Here is a 22,384-nt window from a genome sequence, read left to right as displayed (position 1 = left end):
TGAAGTTAAAAAATTCAAATCCAAACTGTATCAGGTTGTATCTCTATAGTTCTAGTTAGAGCTAATATCAAAAGACTTATTTCACTTCCAAATGATTTCAACTATTGTCTTTGACAAAAGTCAAATGAAAACTGTAGGGCATTGGAAGGGGCTTCTCTCCAGAAAGTCTCCACAATCCATTTCGTCCTTCAAAAATCTGATTGTTAATATGACCTTTCTTTGAGGCTTGATTTTCCTTTTGTGCCTTTAATTAATAATTGCAAACACACGTTTAGGCAAAGGTTTGAGAAATACAATTATTTAGCAATGCATTATACATGTGCTGCATTTTAAAATGCCGTAATGTGTATTTTTATACACATCATACATATACAGGAAACTTTTAAAATAGATGACAAGGCAGTAACTCCTTCAACAATTGTACATTGTTTGAAATACAAAGTTGTCAGGAAAACACACTGCCCAGCCTTATGTGGGGAGCAAAGGTGGTTTGGCTCTGTGCTAGGGGTTCACTGTGGTCAGGCTGCAATTCACCTCAGTATGTTCACAGGTTGCAGTGAGGCCACGTCAGAATTCACCCAAGCTTCATCCCTGCAGAGCCAGCACATGTTGGCCTACGACTTCCTTGGTATGTTTCTATGGAGCTGCAGTAAAATTATTTTCAAAAACTTTCTGTAGACGAATCCACATAGGAGCTGAGTTGTATTCTGAGCGCAGTGTGAAATGGGAGTCCAGAAGTAACTTATTTACAAAAAACAAAAAAAAAATCATTTAATCATTTAGCCAACAATGACCAAGACCTGCAATGGGCCAGACACTGTGATAGGAGCAAAATCCAATGGTGATTTAAGCACAAAGGGCCTACCCCCATGGGACTTAGAGTCTAGTAGTGGAGGAACATATTATTCAAAGCATCACACACAAAAAATGTAAAATGATAATCGTGATTCAAACTATAAAACGCAGATACGTGATACCCTGAGAACATAAGATATGGAGAGTTTGATCTGGTTAGGGAGGTCAGAGATCTTCCTGAAGAAGAGTCTTCTGAGCTGGGATATGAATGAGATGCCAGAGTTAACTAGACGAAAGGGGAGTGCTGCTGTGAGATTTACTGCACGTCAGTCATGTGCAGTAACTAGCTAGTTAGAAAGTAATTCAAAACCAAAGTTGGCAAAAAACAAAAACAAAAGCAAAAATGTCAGAAGACTAAACCATCTGATTGCCTTAATAGGGCTGAATCCTTTGGAAAAACATGGATGGCAGTCTTAATTTAGGCAGTATTCAAAGAACCATTGATTCATCTGTTCCTTAGGGTTGGAAAGAGATGACCCTAATCTTACAAGATACTCAGCACTATGGAAGGGTGATAGGCAGTGGGAGTGGGAATTTACACTCTCAGGGGTCTCAAAAATAACTGGGTTTACTCTTTAAACTAAATAAATTTCAGGTTCCTCAACATATTTAACTTTCTCTGGAAAAATTTTAGCAGTCTCTCATGTACCTAAAGAGCCAAATAGGAGATTACCATGAAAATCTCTCTCTAATCCTAAAGATTTCTTATGGCTCCAAAGCCATTTTAAGAAAGGAACAATCCAGCTTCACAGGTCCAAAGTAACAGTCTAATAGGAGCATCTAAATAGAAGGTGACATACGTTAAGGCTAACTTAACCAGATGTTAAGTGGATTTATGGGCATCAGAATATGAACAAAGTGAGTTCGAACTGGGCTTTGTTTAACTTCAGAATTGAAAAGACAAACATCTCCCTGACACACTTTTCCCTACTTTGTATCAATTCCTGTTTAAGGTGCTCAAATATTCTAACTCAATTATTTTTAAAACATGGAATATTTTAGCATCAGATAAGATGTTCTTATTTTGGTCCAAGTGGAAAACTGTTTGCAGTTATATAAAAAAAAAAAATCATTATTGACATATCTCAGTCTGCCTCAATCTATTGATCTGGAATAACTGTTAGATTAATTAAAAATTAGTTAAACTATTACCCTGAGGGATATCATTAATAACAGAGAAAAAAGAAATATACAGAAATGAGCTTATTTGGCAGTTATAATGACAGATCTCTCTGTGCCTTTGCACATACTATTATTTCTGCCTAGAGTGCTCTTCTTAAATTCTTAATTTAGAAGAATCCTATTCATTCTTCAAATCTCATATTAAGTGTCTCCTCCTCAAAAAAGCCTTTTTTAGGTTCCAGAGCTAATGGCTTTATTCCTCTATGCATCCTCTATGCGGCCATTTGTTCATACCTCCATGTGGCAGAGATTATTGGTTGCCACCCAACATCCATCTTCCCTATTTTTCTCAGTAACAGAACTTCAATTTTATTTGGGGGTAGCAATATATCCAGTTAAAAGAATATATTTTTCATTGGCTTTGTGACCAACTTGTAAATAGTGAAATAAAAGTGAAAGTGTTGTGTGGGACTTCTGGGAAGTCTACTTAAAAGAAGCTGATTAGGGCACCTGGGTGGTTCAATCAGTTAAGTGTACTCCTTAGGCTCAGGTCATGATCTCATGATTTGTGAGATCAAACCCCGCATTGGGCTCTGTGCTGACGGCTCAGAACCTGGAGCCTGCTTCGGATTCTGTGTCTCCCTCTCTTTCTCTTTCTGCCCCTCTCCAGCTTGTGCTCTCTCTCTCTCAAAAATGAATAAACATTAAAATAATTTAAAAAAAGCAGCTGACTTAGATAGCCCCTCCTGCCCTCTAACACTCTCCTTCCTTCCTGTTGTCTCCAGTTGCTATCTTGAAAAATGAGACAATCCTAAGAATGGGAGCCTTGCAGTAAGGATGGCAGAACAGAAAGAAAGAGCTTGGTTCTTGAACTCCCCTTGGACTGATGACGAGTTGACTTCTTTTTTTGTGAGAGAGTAAATCCTTTATGTGCTTAAGCCATTATTACTTTGGGGTTTCTTTTATATACACCCAATTCAAGTAGTTGTATAACTTATATTGAGCTTAATCTATTAATATGTCTGTTTCCATACCAGATCATGGGCTATTTGAGAGGCTGTGTTTCATTAATTAATCTTTGTGCTTCTGCTGTATGGCACAGCGTTTGACATTTGACATGCACAGTGAATGCTGGTGAATCAATGAAACACATAGCAAACATAATGGTTTGTTAATGAAGGCATTGTAGATTACAGATAGGCAGCTTTAGACTGCAGTCATTGATAGCACACACATAGACAAAAATGCACATGTATGTGTGTATGTGTGCTTGTTTGTATCTGTGTACCCAGAAGAACAGACACATCATAAATGACAACTACAGGTCAAACTGAAGCTTCTGTCCTGATGCATGCACAAGAATTACAGTAAAGGGCTAGTATTTTTAAGAGACTATTTCCCAAGTGCACCTATGCTCATTATTAGTGAAGTGTCATAGAAGGCAATGTTCAGGTCACTGAGTTCCCAGGCCCACCCCATTCTGGACAAAACATTAAAGTGAGATAGTGACCACTCATAACTTTGGCAACTACACAGAATATTTTTGTAAAGGGTGGAACACTAACCGAATATTTTGGCCTAATGTATTTTTTTTTTACTTTATTTATTTATTTAAAAAAATTTTTTTTAACGTTTATTTATTTTTGAGACAGAGAGAGACAGAGCATGAACAGGGGAGGAGCAGAGAGAGAGGGAGACACAGAATCGGAAGCAGGCTCCAGGCTCTGGGCCATCAGCCCAGAGCCCGACGCGGGGCTCGAACTCACAGACCGTGAGATCGTGACCTGAGCTGAAGTTGGACACTCAACCGACTGACCCACCCAGGCGCCCCTACTTTATTTATTTTTGAGAGAGAGACAGAGTACAAGCAGGGGAGGAACAGAGAGAGAGGGAGGCACAGAATCCGAAGTAGGGTCCAGGCTCCTAGCTGTCAGCACAGAGCCTGACGTGGGCCTTGACCTCACAAACCGTGAGATCATGACCTGTGCCGAAGTCGGTCACCCAACCGACTGAGCCACCCAGGCGCCCCTGGCCTAATGTATTTTATTCGTATTCTGCTACTAGGTGTCAACTTGATACAGCAGTCTATTCTCTGCATCTGAAATGACTGCACAATGTTGCACGCTCTCTCTCTCTCTTTTTTCTTTTTGGTAACAAAATTTTATCTCAGGTGACATAAAAAGTGAAAAGCTCCAAGATACTTTTGTTGTTTAAACACCATTAGCCAGTCATCAACTTTTGCTTTTCTGTCCTGATTGTACCCTTTTCACACTCATGTACGTATGTACAAACACAGACGTGCAGTCCTCCATCCTACGTTTAAGTAGAACATATACACTTACCACTGCTGATTCTTCTTCCTTCTCCTTCAGGGTTTACTCGGGGGGGGGGGGCGGGGGCAGAAAACCCTCCTTAAACAAAAACTAGGGTGATACTATCCAATCTGAATTGGCTAACAGACTTGAAGCACGTCATGCCAATTTTAGGCATCAGGGCTATAGAGTGTGCTGATAGGGGTCTCTCCCTTTATTTTACAGAGCTAATAGTGAGTGAACAGACAGACCACAAGACTGGAATTCTCTAGACACTGAAATATGTATAATAAAATGTCTTCACTAGGAGCCACAGGAAAAAGAAAGATTATCATCTGAATAATTTGGAGAATGTAAATGAACACAGTCCATAAGCCGATACCATGCCCCAAACTGACGTGCTTAGATGGGTTCACTGCTGGCCCCAATTCAAATGGTTTCCCATAAGGACCTCAACTTCTAGCATCAAATACTGAGCCAGTGATGTCAAGCTTTTCTTGATCCAACACCATGAGGTAAGAAACTTTTAAATCCCTTTATTTTCAGCACAAGGAAAGACAAATATGGAAAACTTAACTGTGCAAATCTGATCACAGCTGCTCTTATTTATAATTATTTAATTCAGATAGAACTTTATGGGGAAGAGTGAGCTCTTACATACTTATAACTCATTTACTATTTACACTAATAGGAAAGATGTAATCTCCAACTTCACCTTCAAATAATTTAGATATTGATTGATTTGTTTATGCTTTACCTTTTTACAAAAATATCTACAGCAAATATACATACATATATAAACACACATATATATACACATATATATACATATATGTATACATATATGTATATATATGTGTATATAATTCAAGACAATAAAATAAATACAAGCACAAATGGGAATATGGGGCAAGCAGAAAAATAAGTAAGAAAGATGAATTGAAGCCAGAAATGAGAGAACTACACAGAATGCATACTGTGTACTGTTGTACACATTGGCTAGATGTGGGTTACATGTCTGAAAATGAGCTTCCTAGAAGAGAGGAAAACATGAGCAATTGCAAGAGTTACAACATTACTGGATCTTCTAGATCTTAATACTTACTTAATACTTAATAAATATTTACGTAATGAATGAATGACAAACTGGCTGAGGAGAACCATAACTACTCAAAGTACTGAAATCCTAGATATACATCTACTGTGAGTTTTCTGAAAGACAGTGCCATGTAATAATGTCCCAATAACAACTGAACAAATAAATATAAGACCTTTCAAAGAACTGGCTCTTTAATAACCTTTGATGAACTCTAGTGGTCAGGGAACATTTGGTAAAAACAAATTTTCAGAAGCCAAAACAAATCATCTAGGTACACAGCATTTTAATGGATAGACTTCATCTAAGAATAGACTTCATACCACTTAGGGCTGGGCTGGCAAAAATATGGCACACGTGCATCTATTTTTCCTGCCAGGACCCATGACAGACATTGCTAATCAACTGTAGCACTCTTTGCCACTGAGATTTTATGTGGCCCCAAATCTTCAGTGACACTGTACTCTAGAAGGTCAAATCCAATAGACTATGGCTATCATTGGAGGAGACTACACCAATTTACTATTCCAGAGCCAGAAAAATGAACCAGCTGACTATCATTTGGATGATTCAACACAAATCTTTCTCTTAAAAATAACCTTCTTGAACAGTGTGAAGAAGAGGAGAGACCCCTGGACCCACCAAAGTCCGTGTGCTGCTGCATCCCCGTGTCCAATGCCTGTGCCCTGCTGCCATTGCCACCATGGTCAAGGGATAGGCTGATGGGGATGCTAATGGAGATAAAGCCAAGGTAAAGGATGAGTCCCAGAGAAAATCTAAGGTGATCTACTAAACCTACTCCTCCAAAGCCAGAGCCCAAGACCAAAAAGGTCCTTGCAAAGAAGGGGTAGAAGGTACCCAAAAGGGAAAAGGGGGAAAGCTGATGTTGGCAAGGATGGGAATAACCCTGCAGAAAACGGAGATGCCAAAACAGAAGAGGCACAGAAAGTTAAAGGTGCCAGAGATGTCAAGTGAAGTGTGTGCATTTTTGATAAATGTATACTTTGGTGATCATACAATTTGAAATACTATTTTTAATCAAGTATTATAAAAATGCAGAATTTTTTTTTAAAGCTATGTTATTAGCACACAGAACACTCATTGTTGTTTGGGGGGAAGGGCATACGTCACTAATAGAATATCCTGGAAGCTAGATTGATATGAGGGGAAAAAAACTGTCTCTTCTAGTTTTGAGAAAATTCCTCTTGGTTCCCAGGAGAAGAGATTCCTTGATGTTGACACACATTAGCCATCTTGGCACAGATATTTTGTGGTGTGGAAAAACTAAAATTCATTTTTTTGTCCTCATCTCCCTCTCTGCCTTCAACTTGACTCCCTTAAACCCAAAGACCTACTGAAATCTGAGCCTAAGAAATGGTTCCCAGTCCCTTAAAAGAGTTCTTTTTTTAGCTTGTGGATCTTCAGATTGATAATTCTGCCATTTTCATTTCCCGAAAGTCAGGGTCAGCTTGTGAAAAGTTGTTAAGCAATATGCTAAGCGTGAAATGTTAACCTTCACTCTAAACTTTCCCTGTTCAGAGCATCAAATGAAGACTTCATTGGGTTTTACAGTGGCATTCTGATTTTGGTAGTCCATTGAAAAATGGAGTTTGAAAGTTGTTGTATACTGTTAATGACCATCTGCCCATTTCCTGCCTGCAATACCATGATTGTTTACGGAAAGTATCTTTAATAAAGCTGGATACTGTTTGGCTTAGAAAAAAAATTAACACTTTCTTAAGATTTGAATGATTTCAAGTACAGATTATAACACTGAGGTTCATATAAGCTAAACAACTTCCCCAAGGTAACAAAGATGGTGACTAACAAAACCACAATTCCAGCTTGGGATTTCTGACTATAGGTTATAGTAGGATCTCTATGAACCATGGAAACACACACAATATAATATTTATTATGACAATGGTGAATGGTGATAACAAAGTTGACTATTCTTATCAAGACCACTGCCACCAGAGCAGGACATATGCACAGGGATGGATAGGTGGCTTCATCTGTACATGTGACTTGGAAACACATATAGGAAATAAATGGGAAGGTACGCTCTCCATCTACACTTGTGCTTCACACCTCCCTAATATGAGAAAACAAAATCCCTGACCATTCACAAAGGTGCTAATAGTGGTCCATGAGCTATGTTTAGTATTTTCAAGGCCTAATGGAAATATATTTACTGCAATAAAAGCATATAAGGCCCCCCAAGCCCCCAACCATCTCATTACACAAATAAGCTGAATCCAGATCTTTACTGCATTTTTTTTTTTTTACTTATACTCAGGTATTTAAGTCATAAAATGGGAAAACAAATTATTAGTTAATACACGCAGTGTTTTGAGTAGATGGAAACTTCCAAAACACAAGGCCCATAGGAAAAAAATAATAAAGAACACCTTTGTGTTACAAAGTTGGGAACCACTGGTTGAGTCCTTTGTTTGTTGTTCAAATACCCTTGGGAGGACTAACACATGAAGTTGTTGATTATACTTAAATTAAACCAAACCAACTGAGCATAAGGCATTATGCTGGCTGTTAAGGTGCTGTGGGGAATACACAGAAGTAGTACGCATAGTCCAATCTAGGGTGAATGGGTTTAATCAGATAATTTCCTCAAAATAGTTGAGAACAGAAAAGGAGTAAGATCTCTAAGACTAAAGGTCATAGGGGTATGGAGGTAGAGAAAGAAGGGAAACCCACCTACACAAGAGAGAGTAAGCTAGTGTTTGCCAAACATTTGCCATACATATCTTCTCACTTAATTCTTTTCTAAAAATTGAGATATAATTGGTATGTAACATTAGTTTCAGGTATAAAACATAATGACTTAATATTTATATATATTCCAAAATTATCACCACCATAAATCTAGTTAACATTATTTAATTCTTGTAATATCCCTGAAAATTACTTAAAATTATGTCTATTTTACAAAAATAAAACTTAGACTCAAGAAGATTTGACAACTTGTCCAAGGTCACATTACTGTGAATTGATGTTGCCAGAGTTGAAATCCAAGCTGAGTAGCATTATGTCATCGGTGAGTGATTCCTCTATTCCATGATGTGTTGTGTTCCTCTTGGGGTTAGAAGGGCAGTGAGGAGACAGGAAGAATGAGGATGAACATGTCTGTCGGCCACAACTTGTTGCCAAGAGCAACATCAGCCTACAGCTCTAAGTACTGAGATTGAGCATCAAGAAAAAGTGGGATCTTTGCCTTCAGTAGCTTTGAAAATATATTTTCAATGGGAAGGATTCCTTTTTTGAGGCAGCAATTGAATTGATTTAAAAAGAAATTTGTTGGGTTTTTTTTCAACAGTGACGCACACATGTCACAGAGAAACACTGGTAAATACCTACAGGTTATCAGGCCAAATGTATGAGGTGTAGCTGTCCTATGCTCTAATACACCACAATGTGGGCAAAAAATTTATGTGAAGGCATTAATTCCATTTGCTCAAGAAGATTTTCCAAAGGGAGCTTCCCAATACATAACAGTCTCTCCTCTGAGTTTACCAATCACTGGTAGGTAGGCCTACCCAATTTCCTCTTGGATTCACCAGTCCTTCCAATGGCCCACAAGATCCTTTATCATCTGAGTTACCTCTGTGACCTTATCTCCCTCTGGCTCACTCTTCTTGTTGTTCTTCAAAAATAGCACTTTCTTGTCTTAGGATAGCACCTCTGGATGGAACATTCTTTTTCTTTCTTTTTTTTTTAATCAGAGAGAGTATAAGCAGGGGAGACAGGAAAAGGGGAAGAGAGAGAGAATCTTAAGCAGGCTCCATACTCAGGGCAGAGCCTCATGAAAGACTTGATCCCATGACCCTGGGATCATGACCTGAACTGAAATCAAGAGCTGGGCGCTCAACCAACTGAACCACACAAGCGCCCCTGGAATATTCTCTCATAGACACCACTAAAGCCTCCTTTAAGCTTTGCTGTTAACTTTCATCTTCTCAATAAGCTCTACTTTGATCAGACTATTTAAAGCTGCATCCCAGACCCATGTTCCACACTGTTCTTTTTTTTTTTTTTTTCATTCTATGGCACTTCTTTTATAATATAATTTGCTTATTAGGTTTATTGTTTATTTTCTGTCTCCTCCTAGAATATAATACCACAAGTTTCCAGTGTCTAATAATATAACAAACAATGAATAAAAATTTGTTGAATGAATGAATGAATGAATTCTGTATATAGGCAAGGCTAGTGGGGAGAGAGATAGATTATGTTTCAAAGAATTTTCCTCCTTATCCCACCCTAGAACATAATAACAGTTTATACTACTTAAACTCTCTGCCACTAGTTCCAAAGATCAAAAAAGAGCTCTCGGTCAAAAAAGAAAAATATCTCCATGGATGCATCATTTTATAGTACTACAACTTCTACTTTGATTTCCACTTGTCACTTTGCCTACTGTGTTTCAAGTCCTTCATGCACTGCTCCAAAATTGCCTTAAGGTATAAATGCTTATTATTTTCAAGTGAGTCTCCCTCTTTATCCACTAGGCACAGTGCTCTAGGCTTCACGTCCTAGCTTTGACATCAACTCTGGACCTGGAAGCTTACTTTGTACTTGATCTCCTGAGCACCTGATTTTTGTCTTTTCCAAAGGGACTTTAGCTTGGACAGTGCTAGGCCTGACTCCTCCCATTACTCTGTGTGGGCTCTAGCCCTTTGGCTGGTCATCTGGCTGGATCAGAACCATAGTCCTTCTCTACCTCCAACCTACCCATCCACACTCTCATCAAAGGGTAGGAACTTTAACCACTTCTGTGGTTAAAGGCTAACGGAGGACTCCTTGCAATAAGATGTGGCCAGGTGCTGTTTTTTAAGCGTCTTATTTCTATCTTCTCTACCATTTGAGCTAGAGATATTGTCCTGTGCTCCTTATTAGCTTGCTTATGCTTGCAGTTCTAGAGATGCTGGGGGATTGCCACTGGTTCTCTGATGTTTAACTCTTTATATTATTAAGCAAATGGAAGAAAATGATGTCAATGTTAGGGGTATGAGACAGCTGATAGAAGGAGCAGTGAATTTATTAGATTGCAAATATTTTTAAGTGTTTTTCCAGCACTGCCTTTCTTGAGATCAAGAATTTAATCTACTTAATGGCTGGGTAAACATACCCTGAAATGGAAAAAGAGAATGACTAAGTCTTATTTCCAACATTTATTATGTTTCTTAGGTGCTCCTGATCTAATTTATTTTTCTCCTTTCTTATTTATTTCAGGGTCTGGCCAAATTGTGGTGTAAATTTATTGCTAAAAACATATGGACTTTTTCGCGTATTGCTTTTGGTTAAATTTGTTTGTCTAGTAGTCTTCAGTAGAAATTCTAAGAATTATCCTAGTATAGACATAGACTAGAATTCATTCTCGGCACATGGTCAGTGGACTTTTCTTTAACAGGCTGTCTTCTTCTCTCCCCTGCTTCCAAAATTAGGGTGTCTGGAGAATGCGAAACAAAATTATACAAAGGCGTGACCTCCGGCCTTGCTTCTGTCTCTTAGACTGTGAAGTGCCCAAGAGGGAAAGTGTTGAATTTGGCCTCACTTCACATGGCATTAACTGTAATTCTTTGTGAATTGTGGTGACATCATGGTATACTTTGACATCACTGCTCAGACTCCCTTCTGCTGCTGGGCATATAATGCATAGTTTTTGTTCAAACACAAGAGTCCTTTGTTGAGAAGAAAAGATAGCAGCTGGTCTTCTGCTCTGGTACAAATGTGGATCCTACTGGAATGTGTCTGTTCAGTAAGTCACCACAAAGTAGCCATTCTGCTATGATGGTTAGAACTCACTCGTACACATCGCTCTGGAAAATTCTGTGAAAATTTACATCTAAAGAGGTCAAAATTCCAGATGTGGCCACAAGTCAGCAAAATTCTGCATATAATAACAATGCTCTCACTCACATGTTTAGGTATGTTATCTGAAGTCAATATCCAAAAAGCAGTAGTATGCTGCCTGTACGAGTGTGGCAAGGATAGAGGGGAAAAAAAAAAGGAAAGGTAAAGAAGGACATATCTGTCTCCCAAAATACTTCTGGTCCCACAGCCATCCAAGCATCTGGGATCCCTAGCCAGGACGGCTTCCACCATTCCTTGGCTCTCAAGTCAATTCCTAGTTACTTCCCAAAACCTATGACCTTATTCTAATGTGAAGCTTCTGGGTGGGGCTATTAGTATTCTGATTCAAAGTCAGTCATAAATGTCCTCAACTGACATTTCCTTTTTCCTTTCTTGGGTTCTCCATTAACTTTTCTGTCCTAGGGTAAGCCGATAAAATGGATCAAAACAGAGTTTATCTAAGAGTTTATATAAAAATATCATCTGTAAAATGCCTCCAAACTTCTGTCCCATATGGCTATCATACTTGCACAAGGCAGAAAAGTTTCAGATCAGTTTGAAAAACTAAAGGTTGTTAATCTCAGATCATTCCCTGAGGAACAAGTCATATCACAAAATATTTGGATGGGATAGTAAACTTCTTTTAATGAAAAAAAAATTAATTGTTCTGATTGTTTTACTCTTTCAGGGAACAAATAGAGCCATGACATAATCCTCAGTTCTACCATGAGTCTTACAATTGTTAAAAGTATTTGCTCCCCATCTAGAAATTTTATACTTAAGACCAATAGGACCATAGTGCCCATCCCAGTCTTTTATCCATACATTCACTCCTGGAATATCATTACTTATATAAAGAATCTATGTGTTGTATAGCCCTAACTCATGAGAGAGGCAGCATGACATCATGGTGGGGGGAACAAACAACTCAACCTGGATGTGATAATTAGTACATTTGCTTGAATATATCACACACGTTCACTATGAGATTCAGTTCTCTCATGACTTATAAGAGGATGATCAATCTACTTTATATACTTGTAAAGATTTCATGTGATAGCTTACAGAAGAAGATCTACTACAGGGCCTACCACTTAACAACTCTGATATATGTCCTGGAATTTCTGGGATAATTCTACTCTCAAACTTCTGTTTTATAGTCCCCATAGTTATTGGGCCATATGTGCTGATTACCTTGGGGGGATATGTGGCCATTGTGCAAAGGGGAGGTATTCTGCTCCTATATGTGAAAATGTGTCTGAGGTTGTAAAGGGTGGCATGGTGACTTGAGCACCTGTAGACTGCTTGTCTCACAGTTCTAGGTACAGGGTCAAGTTTGTAAGAGCTCAGATCCATTTGAGTTCCTCTGGATCTGACAACAGCAAATATAAAGTAAGATCATAACCCTGATCCTGTGGAAGAAACAGACTCTGTTTTAGAGGGCAGAGCAAGAGAGCTTCATTGAAAAAAATTTTTTTTTTTTAAATTTCCCTCTACCTTGCAAAAGTGGCCAGTGAAATAGCAGCAAGCTTGATTGACTCTTCAGGAAATGATAATTGGGACTTTTTAAGGACTCTGTTAGAAATGTAAAAAGCCTCTCTGGGATTGCTGTTGGAGTAGCAAATAATGTCCTCTGCAGTCCACTCAAATGATAGAAGAATGCTTAGGATTCTTAAAATATCCTTCCTTAGCTCTACTTCTAGACTACTAACCTAGTTAATTCGAGACCACTTTCAAATATGTTTAAGAGAAGAACAATTACTAAGCGTTATTTGTCAACATAAAAGAGATTTCTCAAATTCAGTCTTCTAAAACCTGAAGTCTGGGGCAAAATATATTTTCAGAGCTGGGAGCAAGAGTTTGGGGTCCTGTTTTCTCCATGGGAGTCTGCACCCATAGGAACATGTTAATATATGTGTTAATATATGACAGCTGAGTTTAATGAAAGAAAGTGAGTAGTCAGCAAATCCAGTTGGTCAAAGAAATATTAAAAAATCTATTTGTGTTAATGGGGAACAAACCTTGAATATGAATGTGCAAACCAAAACAAATCAGTTAAAATTTTTATTTATTTATTTTTTTAAGGAAAAGTAGCCTGCTCAAAACTGGGAATTAGAATTGTTTCTCAATCAGAATTAGCAATAAACCAATCAAATAGCAGTCACAAAGTTGTAAGCGAAACATGGACTTACTGATTGTTAATGGGCTCTATATTTCCTAAATCTGATGTTAGGTCAGCCTCTGGATGTGGTGACTGGATTGAGTGGGAAGAAGACTGACGGTTATCCACTTGGTCACCCTTTCAAACTCTATCTAGGCTTCTGAGTTTATGATAATCTGTTGTATTTTGCTGAATCACTACAATACTGACTGTGGCAAAAATAAACTGCCCTTTCTTTCATTTTAGACAAAACCAAATTCACTCAAAGGCCCTGAGATAAAAAGAAATGACTGCATACATTTTTCCCATTGAGAAAGATCAAGAAAATTCCACTAGTCACCCACTCACATTCATAAAATTGAACTATTATTCTTTCCTATAATAGTCCTAGTTTAAAATCAGCTGAAACTATAAATTTCAAATCCGACGGAATTTGATACTTAGCATATGTCTAAAAATTTACATTTAAATCTCGACATATTTTAAGATTCAAGTTTTTGTAATAGGTATAATTGGTTTTTAGTCAGTTTTCTAAAACTACCTTAAAAACGAGCACAGAAAGCTTATCTATGTGCTATCTTCTAACTTCTATGAAGATACCCAATTACCTGTTTCAATGCCCTCACATTATTGCTTCCTGGTTGGACCAAGGGTAAAGAAGAGGGGAGATTTTCATGGCTCACGCAACAGTCATAATTTGACAAATACTAAACCAACTAACATATCTTCTGTATGTATTATGTATAAGTTATATAAATTTTGGATAATTGGTTTATATTAAAATAATACGCAATGTGTCCTTATCAATACAACTATGTGAATCTAAAATAGAAATGTCCCCCAATTCTGCAAGACTGGGCCTACTAAATACCACATTTGCTAGAAAAACATGCTTTAACCACTGATTTTAAGGTTTTCAAGTGCTGTCATGTCAAATGGATTCTTTGCATGGTTTTGACCTAGTCTTCTTGCCATTTTCTATATTAAAATTCCACTTGTATTAAACTATTTCCTGTAGATGCAGGCATGTTAGAAGGAATCACTTACTGGGATATTTACCAAAGAATAGATGAAAATAGGGGCACCTGGGTAGCTCAGTCGGTTAAGTGTCAGACTTCGGCTCAGGTCATAATCTCACAGTCCGTGGGTTTGAGCCCCACAATGGGCTCTGTGCTGACAGCTCAGAGCCTGGGGCCTGCTTCCGATTCTGTTTCTCCCTCTTCCTCTGCCCCTCCCCAGCTTTCAGTCTGTCTCTCTCAAAAAATAAATAAACAGTAAAAAAAATTTAGAAGAACAGATGAAAATATTTGTTAGTATCAGCATTATAGCTTTTATGAATATGGTGCTGCCCAGAACATGCGGGCATTGAGTTCTCAGATGATTTCTAACCTCTATTTCTAAACTCTTTCCAATGAAAGTGTTAAGACTAAGGACACATGGATTTCCCTTGTCACTTGCCTTAGCAAGGTGTGGTCTTCCCAGCTGAAGTCCATGAAGCCTCCTGTTTTGTGGTTAGTGTTGCATCAGAGTCAAAAGGAAGGTAGAAAATGAATAGTGTCAGCCACAATTATTCTTAAGAGTGGGAGATTATACTAAGAAATTGTAGACTGTGGCAAAGGATGTTTCTCACTTGTCAAATGTGATGTCAAGAAGAGACAACAATAAATAACTAGTGAAGGGGAAAGTATCATGATTATCAGGAAGCCACGACTATGTCCCCCAGGTACTGACTGATGTTTTGCTGAGTTCACGAAGCCTTACACAAACTGCATAGATGACAAACCTAGGTGATTTTTTTGTCACCTGTCTAGAAAATGGCAGACTTGGGGTTCCAACCTCTTTGTAATACTTCATTCCTATTACACTGGGTGGTCTAATACACCAGAGGACTTTTTTTTTTTTTCATTTAAATCCAAGTTAGTTAACATACAGTGTAATGATGATTTCAGGAATAGAATTTAGTAATTCATCACCTACATATAGCACCCAGTGCTCATCCCAACAAGTGTCCTTCTTAATGCCCCTTGACTATTTGGCCCATCCCCCCACCCAACACCCCTCAAGCAAACCTCAGTTTGTTCCCTGTATTTAAGTCTCTTATGGTTTGTCGTCCTCTCTGTTTTTATACTATTTTTGCCTCCCTTCCCTTATGTTCATCTGTTTTGTATCTTAAATTCCACATGCGAGTGAAATCATATATTTGTCTTTCTGACTTATTTCGCTTAGCATAATGCACTCTGGTTCCATCTATGTTGTTGCAAATGGCAGGATTTCATTCTTTTTGATCATCGAGGAATATTCCACTGTGTGTACATATGTATGTATGTGTGTGTATATACATATACATATATACCACATCTTCTTTATCCATTCATCCATCAATGGACATTTGGGCTCTTTTCATACTTTGGCTATTGTCGATAGCACTGCTATCGACATAGGGGTGCTAAACATAGGGGAGCACGTGCCCCTTTGAAACAGCATTCCTGTATCCTTTGGATAAATACCTAGTTGTACAATTGCTGGGTCATAGGGTAGGTCTATTTTCAAATTTTTGAGGAACCTCCATACTGTTTTCCAGAGTGGCGGCACCAATTTGTATCCCTGTCAGCAGTGCAAAAGGGTTACCAGAGGACTTTTAAGTCAGCTGTCTGTATACTCAGAGGAGTAGGGAAGCACCACTGGGATGTAGCAGCTTCTTATATGACAGCACACTGTTTTAAGACATAGTTTTTCAGGGAATGTTTGTACCTCTGCTTTAAAACCTAGCCTATCATGTATCAATAATGTTCACTACGTTTGTTTCTTAGACCCAACTAAGGACATTCAAAAGGGGAAGATGGTTCTGCAGGACAGTCTCTTGGGACACAAAAACTTCCCAAAAAAGATTCCAAGGCTTTTTCCAATAGTATGAAGCCCCTCCCCCCCACCTCCGCAAATTTATTTTCAATGCTTGCTGGTAGCTTGGCTTTGGCATTAAGTCAGCTATTACCTTAAGCAGAGGGGAAAACATCTTCAGTTGCAGTTGGAAAGACTAAGGGGAAGGAGGGGGGCAGTGAGGAGGGAGAAGACGGAAAGGAGCTGAACTCAGCCCAAACACAGCTCACATATGGGCGGCCTGACCCAGCAAAGACCTCAAAAGCCCTGCCAGTAGCCATTGAGTACGACCTCCAGGCGAACTTTTGATTTGTACCACGCAGTGTCAGGAAGAAGAAAGCCCAGGATGACACATGGCCAATTCTCTAGCATCCTGACTTGAACACCTGATTCACACATACAGTACCTGCCTCTGCTCCCTCCACCCAGCTTGGGTCAGAGGCCAATTCGTGAGGCAAGAAGGATGCATCCTGATACCAAAGCACCATTACACACAGTCCTGACCTCCTCTGTCAAAGGCAAAATAAAAACATTTGGAAAGCATGTGAACAGAGTATTCTCATATTAGTTTTTATTTGAGAACCTCACATAATTCCAAAAAACAGGAACATTGGCAACTTCAGCTCCAGAAATGTTCAAGATTCCTGTCACAGGACAACTACAAGTAAAAAGTGAGGACCATGGGAAGCGTTAGTTAGGTGGGAAGCTGGCAGCCCACTTATGCTCCTGAAAGAGCAATTCTGTCTCTGCGCCTGAACCCAAAGCTGTCCACCCCATTTCCATAAAGATTTCCTAAAGAGAGGGCAGAATCCCCGGCCGAATATAATCATGCATTGCTTTAAAATGTGTACATTGTCAAGGTTACGTTTCTGGACTAAGTGCTTATCTGGTAGTTCCACAAGACCCACTTCTTTTGCAATGGGATTCGAACTTTCTTTCAGACATAACTGCTTTCTCAACTACAATGCTGGCATTGGGTCCAATTAGATCTGAAGAAAAGGCTCCATTTTGTAAGTGGTCATTTAAATTGCAGACGTGGATTCAGCCTGCCAAACTTGTACATGCTATCATAAATCAACACCCGCATACATAGCAGGCCGCAGCGCTCTGAAACACCTCATTGGTATGCAAAGAGGCACAGCTATACTTTTCTTTCTTTCCAGCAGACAGCATCTCACCATTTTCATGGTTATTCTCTGAGCTTGTGAGCAGCAGAGGGAGAAAAGGTAGGGAAGAATACAGGCTCCAGGAATCCCAAGCCCAAACTTTTGTAAATTGCCTAGAGAAGCTGAAGAAGTTTCAGGGCCATGATCTCCATCACAATGAGCAAGACCTTTACTCAACACCCTTTATGGGAATGTATTGTCCTGGCTGTTGGAGGGTAAACAGCTGAGAAGTCACAGCCCATGCTTTAGAGAGCTTTGTAAGCTAGAAGTATGGGTACAAGAGGAGTAGGTGGTGAGCTGGTGAGAATGAAAAATGGTACAGCTGCTGTGGAAAGCAGTATGGAGATTCCTCAATAAATGAAACATAGAATTACCATATGATCCAGCAATTCCAGCTCTGGATATATACCTAGAAGAACTGAAAGCGAGGACTTAACCAGATAATTTGTAGGCCCATGTTCATAACAGCATCCTTCACAACAGGCAAAAGATGGAAACAGCCCAAGTGCCTACTAGCTGATGAACAGATAAACAAAATGTGGTATATACTGTTAAATTAATTAAACAAGGAGGCCATTAGACTGATGTGGCTCTAACGCCATGGCAGCCTACGTAAGGAAACCTAGATCTAAGTCTATAAATGCCTCAAGGTTACAAAATCAAAACTGCAAAGACAGCCAATCAGTAAGAGTCAATTAGGCTCTAAGTTATAGCCAGTCAAATAATTTCCTTTCTTTGCTTCTGCACTTTCTTTAAATAAGTCTCTCCCCCGGCTCCTATTGGTAAGTGCTCCCAACCATGTCCAGTGTGATACTGCCTGATTCTAATAGGAAAACACCCAAATAAACTCACTTTTTAATATGCCTCAGCTTATCATTTTAACATTTCACACACTGGAATATTATTCAAGCTATAAAAAGGAAGGAAAACCTTACACATGATACAAGAGTAATGAACCTTGAAGACTTTAAGCTAAGTTCAATAAGAGACCAAGATTACAAATACTGTATAATTCCAATTATATGAGGTACCCAGAATAATCAAATTAATAGAGACAGAACATGGAAAGATAGTTACCAGGGGCTTAGAGGAAGGGGAATGGGGAATCACTGTATAATGGGTATGGAGTTTCAGCTGGAGAAGATAAAAACGTTTGGGGATGAATGGCAGAGATGGTTACATATACAGCAATGTATATGTACTTAATGCTGGTGAACTTGAACTATCTATCTAAAATGGTTAAAATGCTAACTTTTAAAAAAATGTTATTAAATTTTTTTTTTAATGTTTATTTATTTTTGAGAGAGACAGACAGAATGCGAGTGGGTTAGAGGCAGAGAGAGACACAGAATCCGAAGCAGGCTCCAGGCTCTGAGCCGTCAGCACAGAGTCCGATGCGGGGCTCGAACTCATGAGCTGTGAGATCATGACTTGAGCCAAAGTTGGACACTTAACTGGCTGAGCCACCCAGGCGCCCCCAGATGGATTTGAACTTGAATGCAAATTCTGTTACTTGTTAGCTGTATGACCTTGTCCATGTTCTCACATTTCTCGATGTCTTGGTTTCTTCTGTAATATAATTCCAATAACACCTTCAAAAGCTGTTATGAGAATTCATTATAACAATGTAACGCTCTTAAAGTGTACCAATGCGAGAAGCTCCTAACACTATTAATTATAACAACAAATACGGCTGTGGAAGCTGAAGAAATGAGAAAGGCAAGAAGGAGATGCTAATGTGCGTTTTTAAATATTGTTCGCTGCTATTCTTTAAAACTCAAAAATGGAGCTCTCATTTTAGATAAAAATATTATTATTCATTATTCAGGTGACTTAATTTGCTCCCTCAGAAGCTGCCCACTGACCTAGGATAAAGAAGGAAGATGGGAGTATTCAGAACAGGTATCAAAAACTCAGAATTCACCACCACGAACACATTGGTTGTGCCCTTAGCCAGCCGCCCAGTCCCCCTGCTTCTCCATGTCTGACCTACTTATCCGCATGTGTCAAACACCTCTCTATGAGGAAGAAAAGTCTTGACAGATTAGATACAGTAACAGATTCTCTACAGGAGCACACTCCTGTATCAATATGGACAACTGAGAATTGTCTGTCTCTGTTTGTTTGAATGGGAGAATAAAAGGTTTTATGTAGTAGCTTTGGGGTACAGATGGGACTAGTTTCTCATCGGCCTGGGAAGGGTTGATAGAGGAGGTGAGATGTGAGCTGTGAACTAAGGAATGGCGGCAGTACTTTGGAACAATAAAGGCAACCTGCCAAGTCCCCCCCAAATCGGAAGCAGACTAGAAGGCTGGCCTGGGGCTTGAAGCCAGGTGGGTCCTGATTCTAGTGCTGGTACTGTGCTAGACACATTCCTCCAGGCTGCACACCAGAAACTTCTTCCTTAAAGGCCCACAGAAGTCTTGCTGGAATCCATTAAAACAGTGTTTGAACCCTGGTGAACTTTTGGCTGAAGAAGAGAGGAGGCTCATGTTTGCAGCAGAAGGTTCATCTTGTCCTAGTACAAAAAGATTTTAGTAAGAACCAACACAGAGGTTTTCCATGGCTTGTCTATCAATATTAACTTCTGAGCATTTCCAGCCCATCAGATTCTCCCACTAAGGGATGAAGGGTGCACCTTACTGTCCAGGGAACAGAATGACTCGGGGTGTAACTACTCTCCCGTAGGCAGTAGGCAGTAGCAAAATCATATCCATTTCTTAAGACATTTTTAAATGTACGAGCCCACACTGTAGTACCTTGTTAGAATTACTAATAATAATGGAAGATGGTAGAATTTTAAGGCAACTGCAGAACTATTGCCTTAATAGATTGTTTCCTATTATGGGAAAATATCTAGGATATTTCTTAGACAATTTCTAAACAACTAAAAGTCTGGACTTTTAAAATTTCTAAGAGCCTATGTCAATAATTTTACATTATCCCACAGAAGCTACACACACTTAATAAAGTCTACTTTTATGTAGACTGAACCCTGATTTAGAAATATACAAGCAATTTATAAAACTGTCACCATATGCACAGTCATATATAGCATCCCTAAGAGGTCCCTAGTGGCCATGACCGTTTTAGTTGCTTTATCCCCTAGTCAGGGCTAATTAGGTCAATAACAGAGACACCTAGACCAGACCAGATTGTCTTCTTGGGATTTAAAAAGTGACTGGAGACAGAGGAAGACAGAAGTCTTCGTCCAGATCTGGGCACATCTGTAGCTAAGGACCTCAAAGCTGCCCTAGTTTCTATGTTTCCTGAGGTCTGGCCCTTCAGCTTGCTCTTTGATTCTGGCCACCCAGTAACTGTTTTTCTGAATAAATAGTTGATAGTCCTATCATTGATCTATCCCTTCAATAACCCTTTCTTTTGAATTTTAGTTGAACAGAATACATTTCTATTGCTTGTAACCAAAATAACTTTAACAAAGAGATACATATTTTGCTAGGAGGGGCATTTGTTTTCCTATCCTGAAGCTAGGTATATAGAAGAAAATTTTGTCAAGAGGTATGCCTCCAGCATTTTAAAAAGGGGAGAGGGGTGCTTGGGTGGCTCAGTTGGTTAAGTGTCCATCCGACTCTTGTTCTCGGCTCAGGTCATGATCTCGTGATTCCTGAAATTGAGCCCTGCTTTGGGCTCTGCACTGATAGCACGGAGCCTGCTTGGGATTCTCTCTCTCCTTCTCTCTCTCTGCTCTTTCCCCACTTGTGCTCGCTCTCTCTCAAAAATAAATAAATTGATTAAAAAATAAAACTAAAAGAGGAGAGAAAAAAAAGCAAAGGAGTTAAAGGTTTTGAGAAATCCTGAAGAAAAAAAAAACAGAAGTGAAGGAAATAATGCCAAAGGAAACCAATAGTAAATCTATAATTTTCTGGACTTAAAAAGAAGTAGGCTTTAAAGACAGTACAAGGCTTGGGACACCTGGGTGACTCAGTCGGTTAAGCGTCCGACTTCGGCTCAGGTCATGATCTCATGGCTTGTGAGTTTGAGCCCCGCGTCAGGCTCTGTGCTGACAGCTCAGAGCCTGAAGCCTGCTTCAGATTCTATGTCTCCCTCTCCTTCTGCCCCTCCCCCACTCACATTCTGTCTCTCTCTCTCAAAAACAAATAAACATTAAAAAAAATTAAAAAAAAAATAAAGACAGTACAAGGCTGGAATCAAGGGAAAGATAACAAAAATAAAATCCATACTTTCAACAATAAGAAACTGCACTATTTTCCTTTTAAAATCACCATTTGCACAGGTTAAGAGTTTGTATTTTCCTATCTTAAGGTTTTAAAAAACTTGAGTAGGTGCTCTTTATCTGATATGCAAAAGTATAAGCTTTCAAGTCTGACGCATCAGAGTCCAAATACTAACTCAGCCACTCCCAGGATATATGACCTTAAGCAAGCAAATTAACCCTTTGGGTTATACATGGGGTTCGTGTGAGGTTTAGGTCAAGCACTCAGCACAGTGCCCGGCATGGTTAGTGCTCAGTATATCAGGTGGACTATTTTATTATTCTTACAATTACCATGATGAGGATTTTAACTCTTTGCCCTTGCCCATAAAAATATCTAGCCTATGTATCCTTTGGGGAATGGTCAGAGATACAGAGAGCTGCAGAGTCAGCCTGTCCAGGTAGTGATGCAGGCTTAGAAGTGTCCATGCCACCTCATGGCTGGAGCAACTATTCAGCTTCATCAAACGGCTACTATGTCATAGTGGAGACCAAATATTGCAGATCTAATTTTTTAAAAGATATGTTGTGAATAGGACTTTTCTTGGAAATATATTTACATATTGGCAACGAATGCAAATTTTTATAAAACCAGACTACAGCCTCTGAATAAAAGTTGTCAGTGGCAGATATATTTGGTTGGAGGATTGCTAGTTTGCAACCTCTGCTTCAGGGCTATGATAATCATCT

The 22,384-nt window shown here is 39.0% G+C and overlaps 1 protein-coding gene and 1 pseudogene across 1 annotated transcript in view; one reads left to right on the top strand and one right to left on the bottom strand.

Annotated features, from left to right (window-relative positions):
• ADAMTSL1 (ADAMTS like 1) overlaps nucleotides 1-22,384 on the bottom strand; it is a 376,924-nt gene that overhangs the window by 250,717 nt on the left and 103,823 nt on the right. The window lies entirely within an intron of this gene.
• On the top strand, nucleotides 6,089-6,360 carry LOC102953579 (annotated as a pseudogene).

Source organism: Panthera tigris, chromosome D4 (genome assembly GCF_018350195.1).
Source record: "Panthera tigris isolate Pti1 chromosome D4, P.tigris_Pti1_mat1.1, whole genome shotgun sequence".
NCBI lineage: Eukaryota > Metazoa > Chordata > Mammalia > Carnivora > Felidae > Panthera > Panthera tigris.
Note: the sequence above shows the minus strand (reverse complement) of the source record. Positions and strands in the feature narration are given on the sequence as shown.